The sequence below is a fragment of the Phyllobates terribilis genome, unplaced genomic scaffold (genome assembly GCF_046119375.1).
Source record: "Phyllobates terribilis strain yellow unplaced genomic scaffold, ASM4611937v1 Scaffold_11__3_contigs__length_659146591, whole genome shotgun sequence".
Lineage (NCBI taxonomy): Eukaryota > Metazoa > Chordata > Amphibia > Anura > Dendrobatidae > Phyllobates > Phyllobates terribilis.
This window is the reverse complement of record NW_027362771.1, coordinates 608,130,424-608,152,454: the sequence shown is the minus strand read 5'-3', so window position 1 is coordinate 608,152,454 and position 22,031 is coordinate 608,130,424. Positions and strand designations below refer to the sequence as shown.

The 22,031-nt window shown below is 45.1% G+C and overlaps 1 non-coding gene across 1 annotated transcript; it reads left to right on the top strand.

Annotated features, from left to right (window-relative positions):
- The first annotated feature begins 15,005 nt into the window (after positions 1 to 15,005).
- On the top strand, positions 15,006 to 15,087 carry TRNAL-AAG (transfer RNA leucine (anticodon AAG)). The gene has a single exon. It is a non-coding gene; the product is annotated as a tRNA-Leu (tRNA).
- Positions 15,088 to 22,031: the final 6,944 nt, after the last annotated feature.

Sequence of the window (22,031 nt, the reverse complement as noted above, 5' to 3'; positions counted from 1 at the left end):
CTGCTAGAAGCCCAAATATTTTTTCAGAGGTAGATGCAGAAAAAAATTATATTCAGTTTGCAACCTGATGGAGGTCTGTATAGATCGATTAATAGAACAAGTCCCACACACAGCTAGAAGCCCAATATTTTTTCAGAGGTAGATGCAGAAAAAAAATATATTCAGTTTGCAACCTGATGGAGGTCAGTATAGATGGACTAATAGAATGATGCTATGCCCAAAAGATTTTACTTCACTAGGTGCAGTAAAAAAATTGGTATTCTATACACAGGTGGTATATCTTGCAACACAGATAGGCTACTCCACTGACTAACACACTCTGCAATAGGCCAAAAAGGATTAGCTTTGCTAGATTCAGCCAAATGCTGTGAAAAAAACTTGCACAGCACTGTCACAGACCTGCCTGGCAAAAACTAATAGGAACTGATGTAACCTAGTCCTGAAAAGGACTGCAATTACAATTAGTCTTTACTCCCACAATCTATCTATTTAAGAGCACAGACCTGCCTGATAAAAGTCATAGGAAATGCTGTAACCTAGTCCTTAAAAGGACTGCAATCACAACTATTCTCTACTCCCAAGCTATCTGTAGATTTGTGCGAAAATTGGCTTGAAATTAACAAGGTATAGCGCACACAGCAACAGCGGTGCCGTCTAACACGCAGCTGCAGCAGTGAGAAAATGGTGGCGACGGGGAAAATGGCTTGGTCTTATAGGGCAAGGACATGTGACATACACTGCCAATGACACATGCCCTTGCTTGTGTGAAAAAAGCACTTCGCTCCGTGTGTGCGCTGCTGATAGGCTGACAGATTGCACCTCCCCACTGTAAATGCGGGAAAGAGAAAAAAAATGGAGATCTTCATTATTCCTGCAGAGATCCAACCCCTGCCCTTCCCCCCACCCCGCTGTACTCTCAAACTGCGTATTAACATTAATTTTCATCATTACTGAGAAAAAATCAAGTTATGATTTTGGTGCACGAACAGTTATCGAACATAACCTCGAACAGCCAAATTTTTCTCAAATCGTTCGTGTTCGCCGAACGTCTCGAACACCGCCCAAAACAGCTCGAATTTGAGATTGGCGAACAGTTCGAGCAGAACAACGCTCATCTCTAATCTATACCACCTAATTCAGTGTCAATGTACAAACAAATCCCTGATAACTACGTTACGCATGCATAATAACATTTGTATTTTTGTCTAATTAGCTATACAATGTTTTCTGCAACTTATATCATTAGCAAATTTCTGATTTAAATAAGTTTGAACATCCATATGAGGTAGCGTGGCCGAGCGGTCTAAGGCACTGTATTAAGGCTCCAGTCTCTCTGGAGGCGTGTATTCAAATCCCACTGCTGCCATTATATATTTGGATCTAATTTTTACGAAAAATTAGGAAACAGTTGAGGAAGTAAAGGGGGTTGAGAATTTAGGAGGCAGCGGTAATTCTATCCTATACTTTTGAACTACAAAAGGTGGAAAACCTGCGAAAACTGAGATTTTAAGATTGGACTGTACAAAGGCAGTTTTTAATGGACTCAGTAAAAAGGAAGGAAAGGTAGGATGTTCTAAAGGAAAGACATGTTCAGGAAGGAAGGGAGATTTTGCTAAATTAAATTCTCCCTGCGCAATCAGTAACAATCCCGAAAGGAAGGAAGAATGGAAAGCATTTATGGAGACCAGGATGGCTGAATACTGAACATAAAAGCTTGCTAAAAAGGAACAAAGAAATGAATATCAAATGAAAAGAAGGGTTCATATCTAAAGAAGAATATAATGCTGTCTGCAGGGAAAGCTGGGCTAGCGTTAGAAGAGCTAAAGCCAGTAATGAACTGAGGCTTGCAAGAGAGACCAAAAGCAATAAGAAAGGATTTGGAAGTAAGTCAAAAGTTAAAGAAAAGCCAGAGATGCTATAGGATTTTTAAAGGATGAAAAGGGTAAAGTGGTCAATAATGATGTTGAGAAGACTGAACTTTTAAATTCCTATTTTGCTTCTGTGTTCTCTAAGAAAGCAAATGTAACATCAAGTGATCTTCACTGTGCTGTACAAGAAAAGGAACATGTGAACAAGTCATTCGTATGAATACTGCATATGAGTGGTCATGCTGGCTTTAGGCATCAGAATTAAATACATCATTTACCATCTATGTTACATCCATGTCAGTTCAATCAATGATCAACCATTCTCAAAATTTGCCAAAATCAATCTTGGTTAAAAGAAGTCTAACTGCTAGCTCATATCCCTGCTGACTTTTTAGGGTTATCAATACAGGATGAGCAGAGTGATTAGCAAACATTAACAGAGCCGTGCTGCTTCATCTGCTTTCCAGTAAGTCACTATAGTGAAGGATTCATAGCTACACTGCCCTGCACTGCTGTATAATGTTTTCCTTGCTGCTGCTTCTGATTATCTGTTACGTACAGGAAGGGATCTAGAAATCCTTCATGTTTGAGTGTCCTGTATATGGGAGATCATAGCAAGTAATCTATACCACCTAATTCAGTGATATCTAAAAATTAGCGGATGAGAAAACAGAGGAAAGATTAGTTAAATATCTGGATACAAGTCATATGTTTTGTAAAATGGTGCCCCAGAGTCAATGTACAAACAATTCCCTGATAACTACGTTGCTGTTGCATAATAACATTTGTCTTTTTGTCTTATTGGATATAAAATATTTTCTGCCACTTGCATCAAAAGCAAACTTCTGATATAAATAACTTTAAACATCTTTAAGAGATAGCATGGCCGAGCGGTCTAAGTCGCTGGATTTAGGCTTCAGTCTCTCTGGAGGCGTGTGTCCAAGTCCCACCGCTGCCAATATTTATTTGGATCTAATTTTTACCAAAAATTAGGAAACGGTTGAGGAATAAAGAGTATTGAGAACTTAGGAGGCGGCGATCATGCTATCCTTGAATTTTGAACTACAAAAGGAGGAAAATATGCGAAAACTGAGATTATAAGATTGGACTGTAGAAAGGAAGTTTTTAATGGACTCAGTAAAAAGGAAGGAAAGGTAGGATGTTCTAAAGGAAAGAAATGTCCAGGAAGGATGGGAGATTTTGCTAAATTTAATTCTCACTGCACAATCAGTAACAATCCCGAAAAGAAGGAAGAATGGAAAGCATTTATGGAGACCAGGATGGCTGAATACTGAACTTAAAAGCTTGATAAAAAGGAACAAAGAAATGAGTATCAAATGGAAAGAAGGATTCATATCTAAAGAAGAATATAATGCTGTCTGCAGGGAAAGCTGGGCTAGCGTTAGAAGAGCTAAAGCCAGTAATGAATTGAGGCTTGCAAGAGAGACCAAAAGCAATAAGAAAGGATTTTGGAAGTAAGTAAAAAGTAAAAGAAAAGCCAAAGATGTTATAGGATTTTTAAAGGATGAAAGGGTAAAGTGGTCAATAATGATGTTGAGAAGACTGAACTTTTAAATTCCTATTTGGCTTCTGTGTTCTCTAAGAAAGCAAATGTAACATCAAGTGATCTTCACTAGTGTTGAACCACCCCCGTAGTGTTCGAGTTAGGTTCGGTTCGTCGAACACCCGTGTGTTCGCCGAACTGTTCGTCGAACTGTTCGTCGAACACCTTCGAACACCGTTAAAACCAATGGCAGGCAAACAAAAACACATAGAAACACGTAGAAAACACATTCGAAGGTGTCCAAAAGCTGACAAACTGCTCAGAAGACACAACTAACACATGGAAAAGTGACAAGTACATATAGTCATGCGAAAAGAAAAGAGGTGGAGGAGTAAAAGGAGGGGGAGACACAGATATAGGCATGTCATGCCCTTCTAAAATCCAAAAAGTGAGAAGCCGACACGTTCAGTCCGCTCCTGCCCGTGCCACCTCCGTGTTGCCGGGTTTGTGCCAGAGCCGCGGTGAACCCTGACGGCCAGCCCCCCTCTCCCAATACTGGTGCCTGTCCGCTGGTGGGTCGAGCGAGCCCCCCTGTGGTGGAGGCAGCTCTAAGCTTTTTAATTTAAATTGTCTCTCTAATTTGATTAAATACACTTTAAATCCATTTACAAGGATCTATTGGAGGGCAAGTCTCATGCCAGCAGCCGCGTAATTCCAGCTCCAGTAGCGTCCACTAAACCTGCTGCAGTTAAAAAGCTTTTATAAGGATCGAGCTCGGCTGTCCACCGCAAGGCATCCTACTGCCAGTCCGAGCCCCTATGCCTTGGGGTGCCTCCTGATGCTCTTCACTGAGTATCCCGTGGTCCCGAAGCATTTCCTTTGAAAAAATGAAGTGTCCAAACTACAGGTGGTGTAGCTTGCTTAACAGCCGGGATAATACGCTGACTAGCAGACCCTGCTATAAGGCACAAAGTATTTCCTGGGCTAGATGCAGTTAAAAATTTGTAATTAGATACTCTCGTTGGATGCTGAGAAAGCATTCCATAGAGTCTCCTGGCACGCCATATATGATTCTCTTAAAAAGCTTGGGGTAGGGGTCTAGGGGACCCTTTTATAGCCAAAATCACGGCCCTGTATCGCAATACGTCACCTAGGCTGAAGATAAATGGAACTGTAGCACCCTGAGGGCTCGGTTGCTACAGAGGTATTGCACCTCACCCAGAGGTGTGATATCTCACTCTCAGGTAAGGATGTAGTGTGGATTAGGACCCGACACATGCATGCATTACACCACATTGCCGTGGGGCAGGGCGACCAATATGCCCCTGAGATGGGCACGACAGTCCCTGGCTGGAGTGGGGGGAGGGAACACTGAGGAAGGGGAACCCTGTAGTGTAGGAGCAGGGAGGAAGCAGTTCCTGGGTGCATTGAGAAGGGAGTATAAAAGGTGGGCACCATCTTAGTTCAGTGCAGAGAAGTCTGAGCAGAAGTGGCAGGTAGCAGGGGCTCTGCATGAGCTCTGCTCCAGAGGCGGGCCTAGTAACAGAGGCCCAGGCCTGGAAGAGGGAGAAGGAAGGAAGAGGAGCGGAGAAGGCTCCAGGAACGAGGAACGAAGGGATCTCAGGGGTGCGGACGGGCGAGTCGCCACCGCACGCCCGAATCCACCTGCGTGGAGGGGTCAGGCCAAAGGGGGAGACCGGTCCCTGAAACTAGTGGAGGCAGGAAACGACCCTCAGCTAGAAACAGGAGGCTGTGACATTTTATGTGGCGCAGCCCCTCGCTACACCCGCTAGGAAGGCACCACATAGGGTCAGGGAAACTGGCGCCAAGTTTACCAAGAGGAGGCCCGAGGCAGCCGGACAGAAGGGTTGGTAAGAAAGGCCAGACAGAGGACACACAAAGGGGGTCCTTTGAAGCACTCCAAAGTTATCTGGGAGTTGTCTGAGCCGCTTATCTGGTGAGCACAGTACGACGTGGGCAGCCGTTACCTGCAGACGTGGTCTGGATAATAAGAACTGTGAGTAAAGGCACTGGACTGCATCACTGACTCCGTGTCGTTACTGCTGCTGCCCTGCACCATCACCCCCATCCTCCGCATACACTGCCCTGAGGCTATACTCCTCCCGTGGGGAGTTATGCTACGCTCTGCTGCACCCACAACACCAGCCTCAGCGGTCTGCCCTGGAGCGGTGGTTCACTCTGACCGCAATCCACGGGTGGCGTAGTCGGACATTTAAACATCAAAACCACATAAATAGTTCCGCCACTGGTTTGACCGCCCTGAGCCACGGAACCGGGTTGCCGCCACGGAGACTACAACCACCAGCATCCACCAAAAAGGGTCCGGCTCCGGGTGTCCCAAGGCCCAGGGGGCGCGTCAGAACATTTTCATCACCTTTCACAATCACCAATGGGACAAGGCAGGGATGTTCTCTGTCCCCTCTCTTATACATCCTAGTGACGGAGCACCTGCTCTCATCAATTCGCCATAACCCCAATATTAGGTGGATTGAGGTGGGAGGCACCGAGTACAAGTGCTCTCTATTTGCTGATGATGTCCTAGTATATATCACTAAATCACATATATCCATCCATGCTGTTATGGCTGAAATAGATCACTTTGTTACATGGTCAAATTTTAAAATCAATGCAGCGAAGTCTGAGGCCCTCGATGTCTCCCTCCCCAAATCCATATAGGATTCCATCCAGTCCAACTTTCCCTTTGCCTGGCCCTCACAGGGTATCAAATACTTAGGAATTCCTATTCATAGAGACCTCTCCCATCTATGTTATCTTAATTTTGGGCCCTTTATTGAACAACTCCATACAGACCACGGTTGGCAAGTTAGAACTGTAAGATTCACTAGGTGAACCACTGGTGTTTTGTGGAAAAGCACATGTACACTGTGTTCCAAATTATTATGCAAAAATTGTTTAGGAGTGATAAGGGAAGAATTTGTTTGTTTGTCAGTTAAACTCATTGATGGTGATGTGTGTCAGGGCTCTTTATATCACTGTAAGCAATTGCAGACACCTGTGCTAATTAGTTTGGCAGGTGTGTCCAATGAAAGGCAAGACTACTTAAGAAGGCTGTCTCACATTATTAAGCAGCCTACATTTTCTGCCAAAATGGGAAAGAAAAAGGATGTGTCGGCTGCAGAGAAGCAACAAATTGTGGAGTGTTTAGGTCAAGGCATGACTATAATCAACATTATGCGATGATCAGGATGAAGTGTCTTGGCAATCAAGAAGTATGTAGCTGATTCACAGTACACATGTGTGCGTGCTGATAAGGGCAAATTGAGGACTCTTTCCTACAGGCAATTACGTCAGGTTGAAGGAGCAGTGGCAAAAAAGCCTTGTCATAGCAGCAGACAAGTTTTTGAAGCTGCTTGTGCCTCCAACGTCCCCCGAACAACAAGATGCAGGGTCCTTCAGAGGTTTGCAGCTGTGCATACGCCATCCTGTCGACCTCCTCTATCCACTTCACACAAGCAGAAACTGCTCCAGTGGGCCAAACATTACATGAAGACTGATTTCAAAACTGTTTTGTTCACGTATGAGTGCCATGCAGCGCTCGATGGTCCAGATGGATGGAGTGGAGGATGGCTGGTTGATGGACACCCCACGCAAACACGGCTACAGCGCCAACAAGGAGGAGGTGTAGTAATGTTTTGGGCTGGAATCATGGGGAGAGAGATTGTCGGCCCCTTTAGGATCCCTGAAGGCGCTAAAGATGAACTCCATAATGTATGTGGATTTTCTCAAACAGCATTTCCTGCCATGGTTCAAGAAGAAGAACCGTGTATTTCACAGCAAGATCATTTTTCTGCATGATAATGCACCATCTCATGCTGCACATAAAACATCTGCATCTCTTTATGATATGGGCAGAAAAGGGGACAAACTTATGGTGTGACCCCCATGCTCCCCTGACCTCTACCCCATTCAGAACCTTTGGAGCATCATTAAAAGGAGTGTCTATGATGGCGGGAGGCAGTTCACATCTAAGCAACAGCTCTGAGAGGGTATTCTGTCCTCATGCAAAACAATTGAAGCAGAAACCATCCAAAACCTGACAAATTCAATGGACGAGAGAGTTCAGAAGCTCCTATCGAACAAGGGGTCCTATGTGAAAATGTAACATCACCTAGAATAAAGTTTTGAGTTGAAAACTGTTTGATTTCAGTTTCTAACAACCTGCTAATGCTTATAATTTCAAAAATGACCATTTTTTTTGGTCTTTATTAAAATGAAAAGGTTGATCGAAAAGTTTGGGGGATCTAAGAGTGTGGCAACCCAGTAGTCATGATTACTTCGAATTCTGACAATATGAGGGTCATGCTGCAGGTAGTGCAGCAAGAAGGCACTTATGTGTCTTGCGCATCTCGGAGCCCCAAAACTATTTTCCGGGCTAGATGCAGCTAAAAATTATTATTAATTTTAAATCTGGTGAAGCTTTAGTATAGATGGCCTAATAGGATCAGTGCTGCACACTGCTACAAAGCCCAAATTATTTTCCAGTCAAGATACAGATAAACATGATTAGTAATTTTAAATCTGGTGGAGCTTATTATAGATGGCCTAATAGAATCAGTGCTGCACACTGCTACAAAGCCCAAATTATTTTCCAGCCAAGATACAGATAAACATGATTAGTAATTTGAAAGCTTAAAACGGTTGGTAGGGTGATTTTAACCAATCATCAAGCTTTTACGCTCCCCAGGATGACACAGGGGTAGAAAAGTCGTTTCGGATCCATGATTTGTTCATCTTCATGAACGTGAGTCTGTCTACATTATCAGTGGAGAGCCGCGTGCGCTTATCTGTCAGCACACCACCAGCAGCGCTGAACACATGTTCAGACAGAACGCTGGCTGCGGGGCATGACAAGATCTCCAAGGCGTAAGTGGCTAGCTCCGGCCATTTATCCAGATTGGAAGCCCAAAAAGAGCAAGGGTCCAGTGACACAGTCGTGGCTTCAATGTTTACTTGGAGATACTCCTGTACCATCGTCTCTAGGCGTTGACTATGTGTCAGACTTCTTGTCTCCTGTGGCCTTGCAAAGGATGGGCTAAAAAAGTGGTGAAATGATTCCGCAAAATTGATGTTACCAGCAGATACTGTGGTTCTGTTACGGTTTGAGTGCTGAACACTTGACGGTCCCACGGTTGGCAAGTTGGAACTGTGAGACTCACTACGTGGACCACTGGTATTTTGTGGAAAAGCACATGTAAGATTCTGCAACAGTCTCTGCTGATACTCCTGCATGCGTGCATCCCTTTCTATGGCAGGAATAATTTCTACAAATTTACTTTTGTACCGGGGATCTAACAGTGTGGCAACCCAGTAGTCAGGATTATTTCTAATTCTCACAATTCGAGGGTCATGTTGCAGGTAGTGCAGCAAGAAGGCACTCATGTGTGTTGCGCATCCAGGAGCACCAAGTCCCTGTTGTGTTGGTGGCGAGGTAACAAGCATGCTTCCTTCCTCTGTCCTCTCCCCCCAACCTCGCACAACAGAAATGTGATCAAGGTCTCCCTCATCTGATGAGTCTTCCATCAGTTCGTCCTCCACTTCTTCCTGGGCTCCTGCACCTTCCTCACTAGTTTGGCTGCTACCATGCGCCCTGGTAAAACCATCTCCCCCACCCTCACATGCCTGCCGCCTTGGTGCTGCCGACCGTCTGGACCTTGCAGATGTTAGCCCTTCCGCATACAACTCCTCCTCCTCTACTTCCTCCACCTCCTCTTGTGCCACCACCTGACTCCGAATTCTGTTTAACATCTGCTCCAGCATGTAAATCACTGGAATAGTCATGCTGATAATGGCATCATCAGCACTAAACATCTTCGTCGCCATTTCAAAACTGTGCAGAAGGGTGCATAGGTCCCTGATCTGAGACCACTCCTCCAGCGTGATTTGCCCCACCTCTGGATCTCGTTGGCCCAGGCTATACGTCAGAACGTATTGCACCAGGGCTTGTCGGTGCTGCCACAGTCGCTGCAACATGTGCAGAGTTGAATTCCACCGGGTAGGCACATCGCATTTTAGCCGGTGAAGTGGCAGGCCCAACGACTTCTGTAGAGATGTAAGTCGCTGAGCTGCGGGATGCGAACGGCGAAAGTGAGCACACAGCGACCGTGCCCTCTGCAGAAGGCCATCTAGTCTGGGATAGTGGGCTAAAAATTGCTGGACAACCAGGTTCAACACGTGAGCCATACAAGGCACGTGTGTGACATTGCCCCGGCGAAGGGCCGCACCCAGGTTTGCAGCATTGTCGCACACGGCCTTCCCTGGTTTCAGGTCCAGTGGAGACAACCATTCATGAAATTGGTTCTCCAGAGCTGACCACAACTCCTCAGTTGTGTGACTCACATTTCCCAGACATTTCAATGTAAAAACCGCCTGATGACGTTGAGCCCTACTGCCAGCATAGTAAGGAGGTGTGCAGGATCCCTTATGCGCAGTTAGAAAGCTTGTGGCATGACCAGACAGGCTTTGGGTGCAGGTGGAAGACCGAGAGGAGGTTGAGGAGGCAGAAGCAGTGGAGGAATTTTGACATAAAGAGGATTGACGCACAACTTGTGGGGACGGCAAGACTTGGACAGCAGCCCCTTGTCCTGCTGTCACCATAGTTACCTAGTGCCCAGTCAGCGACATGTAACGCCCCTGTCCATGCCTACTCGTCCAAGTGTCTGTGGTGAAATGCACCCTGTCACACACAGAGTTTCTCAAAGAAGCGGTGATGTTGTGTGCGACATGCTGGTGGAGCGCAGGCACACCTTTCTTTGAGAAGTAGTGCCGACTGGGCATCTGGTACTGGGGCACTGCGACGGACATAAGGTCTCGAAAATCCTCTGTGTCCACCAGGCAGAAAGGCAGCATTTCTGTAGCCAAGAACTTGCAGATGGTGAAATTCAACCTCTTAGCTTTCTCATGGCTAGGAGGAAATGGTCTTTTACTTGTCCACATCTGAGGGACCGAGGGCTGGCTATTGTGCTTAGACGGGGTTGATAAGGGTGTCCCCGGCAAACTGCCGGTCTGTGAGGAAGATGCAGGCGGACATGTTAGGTTGCCTTGATCCAAAGGTGGTGCTATCGATGTCGGACAGCGCTCAACACCAGCTGGTGTTACCACCTCCAAAGAAAATGATGACCTGCCAATCACGCTGGCTGTTGTGGGTAAAGAGGTGGCAGGTCTGCGCCCCAAAACAGGTGTGACTGCTGTCCCCCCAGTCACAGAGGATGAAGAGGCCGCGGATGCACAAGATATGGCAGACGGTGGTTGGCCCGGCCGGCTAGGCCGCATTGTAGCACACTGAGCTTCCCACTGCAACTTATGCTTCATGTCCATGTGCCGGTTCATGCATGAAGTACTCAAACTATGTATTTTTTGGCCTCTACTTAGCTTTTGCTGACAAATGTTACAGATAACACGAGTTGGGTCATCTTTATCGATCTGAAAAAATGCCCAGGCTATGCAAGGCTTAGCACCCATGCGACCTGAAGAGCCACCACGACTTGTGGTGAGAGGCAGAGTTGTGTTTGAGGATGCAGTTGTTGACGTGCTTCCAGTACTACGTCTCTGTCCAGGAAGGCGCAACCTGACCTCGTCGTCACTAGCATCTTTCTCCACCTCCTCTGCTGACCTCATCTCTTGGCTGACTGTGGGTTGACAGTAAGTGGGATCTCCAACCTCATCATCATCACCCTGTGTGTTATCACACCCGTTGTCCTCAAAGCCAACCTGTTCCTGCCCTGACAAAAAACTAAAGTTGTCGCTCCAATCAGGTATTTGAGTCTTATCATCGTCTTCCTCATTGTCTCCACCAACAGGAGTTACAGTTTGGGAATGAGGGTCTACATTATGGTCAGAACCTTCTGCGTCTGGTCCTGGATCCGACTCATAAAGATTCTGGGCATCAGTGCAGATCATTTCCTCGTCTGGATTCACAGAAGCGCTGGAGTCGACCTCTGATTCCCAGGCTATAGTATGAGTAAACAGCTCTGCAGACTCAACCATCTGTTCTACCTCATACTCAGACGGGCAGCTGGAGATTTGGAGCTGTGAGGAAGCAAATGCGATTGGGGTGACACCTTTGAGGACTGGAGTATTTTTGATGTTGAAGTTGATGTGGAGGAGAGCCCACTTAAAGGAGCACTTGATATCCGTTGAAGCACCTGCTGTTTTTGTGCCTCATCTGGAATTTGTAGCGATTGGCGTGGCCGTAAGAAAGGGATCTTATCACATTGTCCGCTAAAAGAAGTAGACATTTTAGTTTGGCTGGAAGATGGTCTTTCTTCTGCAGATGTTACTGTTGCTTTAACACCTACCCCACGGACACAACCTTTTTTTCCCTTCCCAACACGCCTATTCCCCTTTCCACCAGCAGCAGGCCTTTTTCCACTCATTTTGGTGGTTAACTAATTAACAACTCTGGAGTTGTTTGCACAAAAAAACAATGGATGGGAACCGAGCAGAGCTGAGTGGCCAAACTGTGGTATTAGGCCACAACTATTGGCTGGGTTAGATGGAGAAAAAAATTATATTCAATTTGCAACCTGATGGAGGTCAGTATAGATGGACTAATAGAAAAAGTCCCACACACTGCTAGGAGGCCAAATATTTTTTCACAGCTAGATGCAGATAAAAATTATTTTTAATTTGCAACCTGATGGAGGTCAGTATAGATGGACTAATAGAGAAAGTCCCACACACTGCTAGAAGCCCAAATATTTTTTCAGAGCTAGATGCAGATAAAAATTATTTTTAATTTGCAACCTGATGGAGGTCAGTATAGATGGACTAATAGAGAAAGTCCCACACACTGCTAGAAGGCCAAATATTTTTTCAGAGGTAGATGCAGAAAAAAATATATTCAGTTTGCAACCTGATGGAGGTCTGTATAGATGGATTAATAGAACAAGTCCCACACATAGCTAGAAGAACAATACTTTTTCAGAGGTAGATGCAGAAAAAAATATATTCAGTTTGCAACCTGATGGAGGTCAGTATAGATGGACTAATACAACAAGTCCCACACACAGCTAGAAGCCCAATATTTTTTCAGAGGTAGATGCAGAAAAAAATATATTCAGTTTGCAACCTGATGGAGGTCTGTATAGATGGATTAATAGAACAAGTCCCACACACAGCTAGAAGCCCAATATTTTTTCAGAGGTAGATGCAGAAAAAAATATATTCAGTTTGCAACCTGATGGAGGTCAGGATAGATGGACTAATACAACAAGTCCCACACACAGCTAGAAGCCCAATATTTTTTCAGAGGTAGATGCAGAAAAAAATATATTCAGTTTGCAACCTGATGGAGGTCTGTATAGATGGATTAATAGAACAAGTCCCACACACAGCTAGAAGCCCAATATTTTTTCAGAGGTAGATGCAGAAAAAAATATATTCAGTTTGCAACCTGATGGAGGTCAGTATAGATGGACTAATACAACAAGTCCCACGCACAGCTAGAAGCCCAATATTTTTTCAGAACTAGATGCAGAAAAAAATATATTCAGTTTGCAACCTGATGGAGGTCTGTATAGATGGACTAATACAAAAAGTCCCACACACAGCTAGAAGCCCAATATTTTTTCAGAGGTAGATGCAGAAAAAAATATATTCAGTTTGCAACCTGATGGAGGTCAGTATAGATGGACTAATACAACAAGTCCCACACACAGCTAGAAGCCCAATATTTTTTCAGAGGTAGATGCAGAAAAAAATATATTCAGTTTGCAACCTGATGGAGGTCTGTATAGATGGATTAATAGAACAAGTCCCACACACAGCTAGAAGCCCAATATTTTTTCAGAGGTAGATGCAGAAAAAGATATATGCAGTTTGCAACCTGATGGAGGTCAGTATAGATGGACTAATACAACAAATCCCACACACAGCTAGAAGCCCAATATTTTTTCAGAGCTAGATGCAGAAAAAAGTGATATTCAATTTGCAACCTGATGGAGGTCAGTATAGATGGACTAATAGAATGATGCTATGCCCAAAAGATTTTACTTCACTAGGTGCAGTAAAAAAATTGGTATTCTATACACAGGTGGTATATCTTGCAACACAGATAGGCTACTCCACTGACTAACACACTCTGCAATAGGCCAAAAAGGATTAGCTTTGCTAGATTCAGCCAAATGCTGTGAAAAAAACTTGCACAGCACTGGCACAGACCTGCCTGGCAAAAACTGATAGGAACTGATGTAACCTAGTCCTGAAAAGGACTCCAATTACAATTAGTCTTTACTCCCACAATCTATCTATTTAAGAGCACAGACTTGCCTGATAAAAGTCGTAGGAAATGCTGTAACCTAGTCCTTAAAAGGACTGCAATCACAACTATTCCCTACTCCCAAGCTATCTGTAGATTTGTGCGAAAATTGGCTTGAAATTAACAAGGTATAGTGCACACAGCAACAGCCGTGCCGTCTAACACTCAGCTGCAGCAGTGAGAAAATGGTGGCGAAGGGGAAAATGGCTTGGTCTTATAGGGCAAGGACATGTGACATACACTGCCAATGACACATGCCCTTGCTTGTGTGAAAAAAAGCACTTCACTCCGTGTGTGCGCTGCTGATAGGCTGACAGATTGCACCTCCCCACTGTAAATGCGGGAAAGAGAAAAAAAAAATGGAGATCTTCATTGTTCCTGCAGAGATCCATCCCCTGCACCTCCTCCACCCCGCTGTACACTCAAACTGTGTATTAACATTAATTTTCATCATTACTGAGAAAAAATCCAGTTATGATTTTGGTGCATGAACAATTATCGAACATAACCTCGAACAGCCGAATTTTTCTCAAATTGTTCGTGTTCGCCGAACGGCTCGAACACCGCCCAAAACAGCTCGAATTTGAGATTGGCGAACAGTTAGAGTAGAATAACGCTCCTCTCTAATCTTCACTGAGCTGTAGAAGAAAAGGAAAATGTGAACAAGTCATACGAATCAATACTGCATATGAGTGGTCATGCTGGCTTTAGGCATCAGAATTAATTACATCATTTACCATCTATGTTACATCCATGTCAGTTCAATCAATGATCAACCATTCTCAAAATTTGCCAAAATCAATCTTGGTCAAAAGAAGTCTAACTGCTAGCTCATATCCCTGCTGCCTTTTTAGGATTATCAATACAAGATGAGTAGAGTGATTAGCAAACATAAACAGAGCCATGCTGCTTCTGCTGCTTTCCAGTAAGTCACCCTAGTGATCAACTCATAGCTACATTGCTCTGCACTGCTGTATAATGTCTTCCTTGCTGCTCCTTCTGATTATCTGTTACGTACAGGCAGGGGTGTAGGAATCCTTCATGTTTGAGTGTTCTGTATATGGGAGATCATAGCAAGTAATCTATACCACCTAATTCAGTGATATCTAAAAATTAGCGGATGAGAAAACAGAGGAAAGATTAGTTAAATATCTGGATACAAGTCATATGTTTTGTAAAATGGTGCCCTAGAGTGAATGTGCAAAAAAAATCCCTGATAACTACGTTGCTCATGCATAATAACATTTGTATTTTTGTCTAATTAGTTATACAATGTTTTCTGCAACTTATATCATTAGCAAATTTCTGATTTTAATAAGTTTGAACATCCGTATGAGGTAGCATGGCCGAGCAGTCTAAGGCGCTGGATTAAGGCTCCAGTCTCTATGGAGGCGTGGGTTCAAATCCCACTGCTGCCATTATTTATGTGGATCTAATTTTTGCCAAAAATTAGGAAACAGTTGAGGAAGTAAAGGGGGTTGAGAATTTAGGAGGCAGCGGTAATTCTATCCTATACTTTTGAACTACAAAAGGTGGAAAACCTGCGAAAACTGAGATTTTAAGATTGGACTGTAGAAAGGCAGTTTTCAATGGACTCAGTAAAAAGGAAGGAAAGGTAGGATGTTCTAAAGGAAAGAAATGTCCATGAAGGATGGGAGATTTTGCTAAATTTAATTCTTACTGCACAATCAGTAACAATCCCGAAAAGACGGAAAAATGGAAAGCATTTTTGGAGACCAGGATGGCTGAATACTGAACTTAAAAGCTTGATAAAAAGGAACAAAGAAATGAGTATCAAATGGAAAGAAGGGTTCATATCTCAAGAAGAATATAATGCTGTCTGCAGGGAAAGCTGGGCTAGCGTTAGAAGAGCTAAAGCCAGTAATGAATTGAGGCTTGCAAGAGAGACCAAAAGCAATAAGAAAGGATTTTGGAAGTAAGTCAAAAGTTAAAGAAAAGCCAAAGATGCTATAGGATTTTTAATGGATGAAAAGGGTAAAGTGGTCAATAATGATGTTGAGAAGACTGAACTTTTAAATTCCTATTTTGCTTCTGTGCTCTCTAAGAAAGCAAATGTAACATCAAGTGATCTTCACTGAGCTGTAGTAGAAAAGGAACATGTGAACAAGTCATACGTATGAATACTGCATATGAGTGGTCATGTTGGCATTAGGCATCAGAATTAATTACATAATTTACCATCTATGTTACATCCATGTCAGTTCAATCAATGATCAACCATTCTCAAAATTTGCCAAAATCAATCTTGGTCAAAAGAAGTCTAACTGCTAGCTCATATCCCTGCTGCCATTTTAGGGTTATCAATACAGGATGAGCAGAGTGATTAGCAAGCATAAACAGAGCCATGCTGCTTCTGCTGCTTTCCAGTAAGTCACCCTAGTGATGAACTCATAGCTACATTGCTCTGCACTGCTGTATGATGTCTTCCTTGCTGCTGCTTCTGATTATCTGTTGCGTACAGTCAGGGGTGTAGGAATCCTTCATGTTTGAGTGTCCTGTATATGGGAAATCATAGCAAGTAATCTATACCACCTAATTCAGTGATATTTAAAAATTAGAGGATGAGCCAACAGAGGAAAGATTAGTTAAATATCTGGATACAAGTCATATGTTTTGTAAAATGGTGCCCCAGAGTCAATGTTCAAACAATCCCTGATAACTACGTTACTCATGCATAATAATATTTGTATTTTTGTCTAATTAGTTATACAATGTTTTCTGCAAATTATATCATTAGCAAATTTCTGACTTAAATAAGTTTGAACATCCGTATGAGGTAACGTGGCCGAGCGGTCTAAGGCGCTGTATTAAGTCTCCAGTCTCTCTGGAGGCGTGTGTTCAAATCCCACCGCTGCCATTATTTATTTGGATCTAATTTTTACCAAAAATTAGGAAACAGTTGAGGAAGTAAAGGAGGTTGAGAATTTAGGAGGCAGCGGTAATTCTATCCTATACTTTTGAACTACAAAAGGTGGAAAACCTGCGAAAACTGAGATTTTAAGATTGGACTGTAGAAAGGCAGTTTTTAATGGACTCAGTAAAATGGAAGGAAAGGTAGGATGTTCTAAAGGAAAGAAATGTTCGGGAAGGAAGGGAGATTTTGCTAAATTAAATTCTCACTGCGCAATCAGTAACAATCCCGAAAAGAAGGAAGAATGGAAAGCATTTACGGAGACCAGGATGGCTGAATACTGAACTTAAATGCTTGCTAAAACAGAAGAAAGAATTGAATATCAAATGAAAAGAAGGTTTCATATCTAAAGAAGAATATAATGCTGTCTGCAGGGAAAGCTGGGCTAGCGTTAGAAGAGCTAAAGCCAGTAATGAAGTGAGGCTTGCAAGAGAGACCAAAAGCAATAAGAAAGGATTTTGGAAGTAAGTCAAAAGTTAAAGAAAAGCCAAAGATGCTATAGGATTTTTAAAGGATGAAAAGGGTAAAGTGGTCAATAATGATGTTGAGAAGACTGAACTTTTAAATTCCTATTTTGCTTCTGTGCTCTCTAAGAAAGCAAATGTAACATCAAGTGATCTTCACTGAGCTGTAGAAGTAAAAAGGACCATGTGAGTAGTGTTGAGCCACCCCCGTAGTGTTCGAGTTCGGTTCGGTTCGTCGAACACCCGTGTGTTCGCCGAACTGTTCGTCGAACTGTTCGTCGAACACCTTCGAACACCGTTAAAACCAATGGCAGGCAAACAAAAACACATAGAAACACATAGAAAACACCTACAAAGGTGTCCAAAAGCTGACAAACTGCTCAGAAGACACAACTAACACATGGAAAAGTGACAAGTACATATAGTCATGCGAAAAGAAAAGAGGTGGAGGAGTAAAAGGAGGGGGAGACACAGATATAGGCATGTCATGCCCTTCTAAAATCCAAAAAGTGAGAAGCCGAGATGGCCAGTCCGCTCCTGCCCGTGCCACCTCCGTGTCGCCGGGTTTGTGCCAGAGCCGCGGTGAACCCTGACGGCCAGCCCCCCTCTCCCAATACTGGTGCCTGTCCGCTGGTGGGTCGAGAGAGCCCCCCTGTGGTGGAGGCAGCTCTAAGCTTTTTAATTTAAATTGTCCCTCTAATTTGAATGAATACACTTTAAATCCATTTACAAGGATCTATTGGAGGGCAAGTCTCATGCCAGCAGCCGCGTAATTCCAGCTCCAGTAGCGTCCACTAAAGCTGCTGCAGTTAAAAAGCTTTTATAAGGATCGAGCTCGGCTGTCCACCGCAAGGCATCCTAGTGCCAGTCCCAGCCCCTATGCCTTGGGGTGCCTCCTGATGCTCTTCACTAAGTATCCCGTGGTCCCGAAGCATTTCCTTTGAAAAAATTAAGTGTCCAAACTACAGGTGGTGTAGCTTGCTTAACAGCCGGGATAATCCGCTGACTAGCAGACACTGCTACTAGGCACAAAGTATTTCCTGGGCTAGATGCAGTTAAAAATTTGTAAGTAGATACTCTCGTTGGATGCTGAGAAAGCATTCCATAGAGTCTCCTGGCACGCCATATATGATTCTCTTAAAAAGCTTGGGGTAGGGGTCTAGGGGACCCTTTTATAGCCAAAATCACGGCCCTGTATCACAATACGTCACCTAGGCTGAAGATAAATGGAACTGTAGCACCGAGGGCTCGGTTGCTACAGACGTATTGCACCTCACCCAGAGGTGTGATATCTCACTCTCAGATAAGGATGGAGTGTGGATCAGGACCCGACACCTGCATGCATTACACCACATTGCCGTGGGGCAGGGCGACCAATATGCCCCTGAGATGGGCACGACAGTCCCTGTCCCTGGCTGGAGTGGGGGGAGGGAACACTGAGGAAGGGGAACCCTGCAGTGCAGGAGCAGGGAGGAAGCAGTTCCTGGGTGCATTGAGAAGGGAGTATAAAAGGTGGGCACCATCTTAGTTCAGTGCAGAGAAGTCTGAGCAGAAGTGGCAGGGAGCAGGGGCTCTGCATGAGCTCTGCTCCGGAGGCGGGCCTAGTAACAGAGGCCCAGGCCTGCAAGAGGGAGAAGGAAGGAAGAGGAGCGGAGAAGGCTCCAGGAACGAGGAATGTAGGGATCCCAGGGGTGCGGACGGACGAGTCGCCACCGCACGCCCGAATCCACCTGCGTGGGGGGGTCAGGCCAAAGGGGGAGACCGGTCCCCGAACTAGTGGAGGCAGGAAACGACCCTCAGCTAGAAACCGGAGGCTCTGACATTTTATGTGGGGCAGTCCCTTGCTCCACCCGCTAGGAAGGCACCACATAGGGTCAGGGAAACTGGCGCCAAGTTTACCAAGAGGAGGCCCGAGGCAGCCGGACAGAAGTGTTGGTAAGAAAGGCCAGACAAAGGACACACAAAGGGGGTCCTGTGAAGCGCTCCAAAGTTATCTGGGAGTTGTCTGAGCCCCTCACCTGGTGAGCACAGTACGACGTGGGCAGCCGTTACCTGCAGACGTGGTCTGGATAATAAGAACTGTGAGTAAAGGCCCTGAACTGCATCACTGACTCCGTGTCGTTACTGCTGCTGCCCTGCACCATCACCCCCATCCTCCGCATAAACTGCCCTGAGGCTATACTCCTCCCGTGGGGAGTTATGCTACGCTCTGCTGCACCCACAACACCAGCCTTAGCGGTCTACCCTGTAGCGGCGGTTCACTCTGACCACAATCCACGGGTGGCCTAGTCGGACATTTAAACATCAAAACCACATAAATAGTTCCGCCACTGGTTTGACCGCCCTGAGCCACGGAACCGGATCGCCGCCACGAAGACTACAACCACCAGCATCCACCAAAAAGTGTCCGGCTCCGGGTGTCCCAAGGCCCAGGGGGTGCGTCAGAACATTTTCATCACCTTTCACAATCACCAATGGGACAAGGCAGGGATGTCCTCTGTCCCCTCTCTTATACATCCTAGTGACGGAGCACCTGCTCTCATCAATTCGCCATAACCCCAATATTAGGTGGATTGAGGTGGGAGGCACCGAGTACAAGTGCTCTCTATTTGCTGATGATGTCCTAGTATATATCACTCAATCACATATATCCATCCCTGCTGTTATGGCTGAAATAGATCACTTTGTTACATGGTAAAATTTTAAAATCAATGCAGCGAAGTCTGAGGCCCTCGATGTCTCCCTCCCTAAATCCATATAGGATTCCATCCAGTCCAACTTTCCCTTTGCCTGGCCCTCACAGGGTATCAAATACTTAGGAATTCCTATTCATAGAGACCTCTCCCATCTATGTTATCTTTATTTTGGGCCCTTTATTGAACAATTCCATACAGACCACGGTTGGCAAGTTAGAACTGTAAGATTCACTACGTGAACCACTGGTGTTTTGTGGAAAAGCACATGTAAGATTCTGCAACAGTCTCTGCTGATACTCCTGCATGCGTGCATCCCTTTCTATGGCAGGAATAATTTCTGCAAATTTACTTTTGTACCGGGGATCTAACAGTGTGGCAACCCAGTAGTCAGGATTATTTCGAATTCTGACAATATGAGGGTCATGCTGCAGGTAGTGCAGCAAGAAGGCACTTATGCGTCTTGCGCATCTCGGAGCCCCAAAATTATTTTCCGGGCTAGATGCAGCTAAAAATTATTTTTAATTTTAAATCTGGTGAAGCTTATTATAGATGGCCTAATAGGATCAGTGCTGCACACTGCTACAAAGCCCAAATTATTTTCCAGTCAAGATACAGATAAACATGATTAGTAATTTGAAAGCTTAAAACGGTTGGTAGGGTGATTTTAACCAATCATCAAGCTTTTACTCTCCCCAGGATGACACAGGGGTAGAAAAGTCGTTTCGGATCCATGATTTGTTCATCTTTATGAACGTGAGTCTGTCTACATTATCAGTGGAGAGCCGCGTGCGCTTATCTGTCAGCACACCACCAGCAGCGCTGAACACACGTTCAGACAGAACGCTGGCTGCGGGGCATGACAAGATCTCCAAGGCGTAAGTGGCTAGCTCCGGCCATTTATCCAGATTGGAAGCCCAAAAAGAGCAAGGGTCCAGTGACACAGTCGTGGCTTCAATGTTTACTTGGAGATACTCCTGTACCATCGTCTCTAGGCGTTGACTATGTGTCAGACTTCTTGTCTCCTGTGGCCTTGCAAAGGATGGGCTAAAAAAGTGGTGAAATGATTCCGCAAAATTGATGTTACCAGCAGATACTGTGGTTCTGTTACGGTTTGAGTGCTGAACACTTGACGGTCCCACGGTTGGCAAGTTGGAACTGTGAGATTCACTACGTGCACCACTGGTATTTTGTGGAAAAGCACATGTAAGATTCTGCAACAGTCTCTGCTGATACTCCTGCATGCGTGCATCCCTTTCTATGGCAGGAATAATTTCTGCAAATTTACTTTTGTACCGGGGATCTAACAGTGTGGCAACCCAGTAGTCAGGATTATTTCTAATTCTCACAATTCGAGGGTCATGTTGCAGGTAGTGCAGCAAGAAGGCACTCATGTGTGTTGCGCATCCAGGAGCACCAAGTCCCTGTTGTGTTGGTGGCGAGGTAACAATCATGCTTCCTTCCTCTGTCCTCTCCCCCCAACCTCGCACAACAGAAATGTGATCAAGGTCTCCCTCATCTGATGAGTCTTCCATCAGTTCGTCCTCCACTTCTTCCTGGGCTCCTGCACCTTCCTCACTAGTTTGGCTGCTACCATGCACCCTGGTAAAACCATCTCCCCCACCCTCACATGCCTGCCGCCTTGGTGCTGCCGACCGTCTGGACTTTGCAGATGTTAACCCTTCCGCATACAACTCCTCCTCCTCTACTTCCTCCACCTCCTCTTGTGCCACCACCTGACTCCGAATTCTGTTTAACATGTGCTCCAGCATGTAAATCACCGGAATAGTCATGCTGATAATGGCATCGTCAGCACTAAACATCTTCGTCGCCATTTCAAAACTGTGCAGAAGGGTGCATAGGTTCCTGATCTGAGACCACTCCTCCAGCGTGATTTGCCCCACCTCTGAATCTCGTTGGCCCAGGCTATACGTCAGAACGTATTGCACCAGGGCTTGTCGGTGCTGCCACAGTCGCTGCAACATGTGCAGAGTTGAATTCCACCGGGTAGGCACATCGCATTTTAGCCGGTGAAGTGGCAGGCCCAACGACTTCTGTAGAGATGTAAGTCGCTGAGCTGCGGGATGCGAACGGCGGAAGTGAGCACACAGCGACTGTGCCCTCTGCAGAAGGCCATCTAGTCTGGGATAGTGGGCTAAAAATTGCTGGACAACCAGGTTCAACACGTGAGCCATACAAGGCACGTGTGTGACATTGCCCCGGCGAAGGGCCGAACCCAGGTTTGCAGCATTGTCGCACACGGCCTTCCCTGG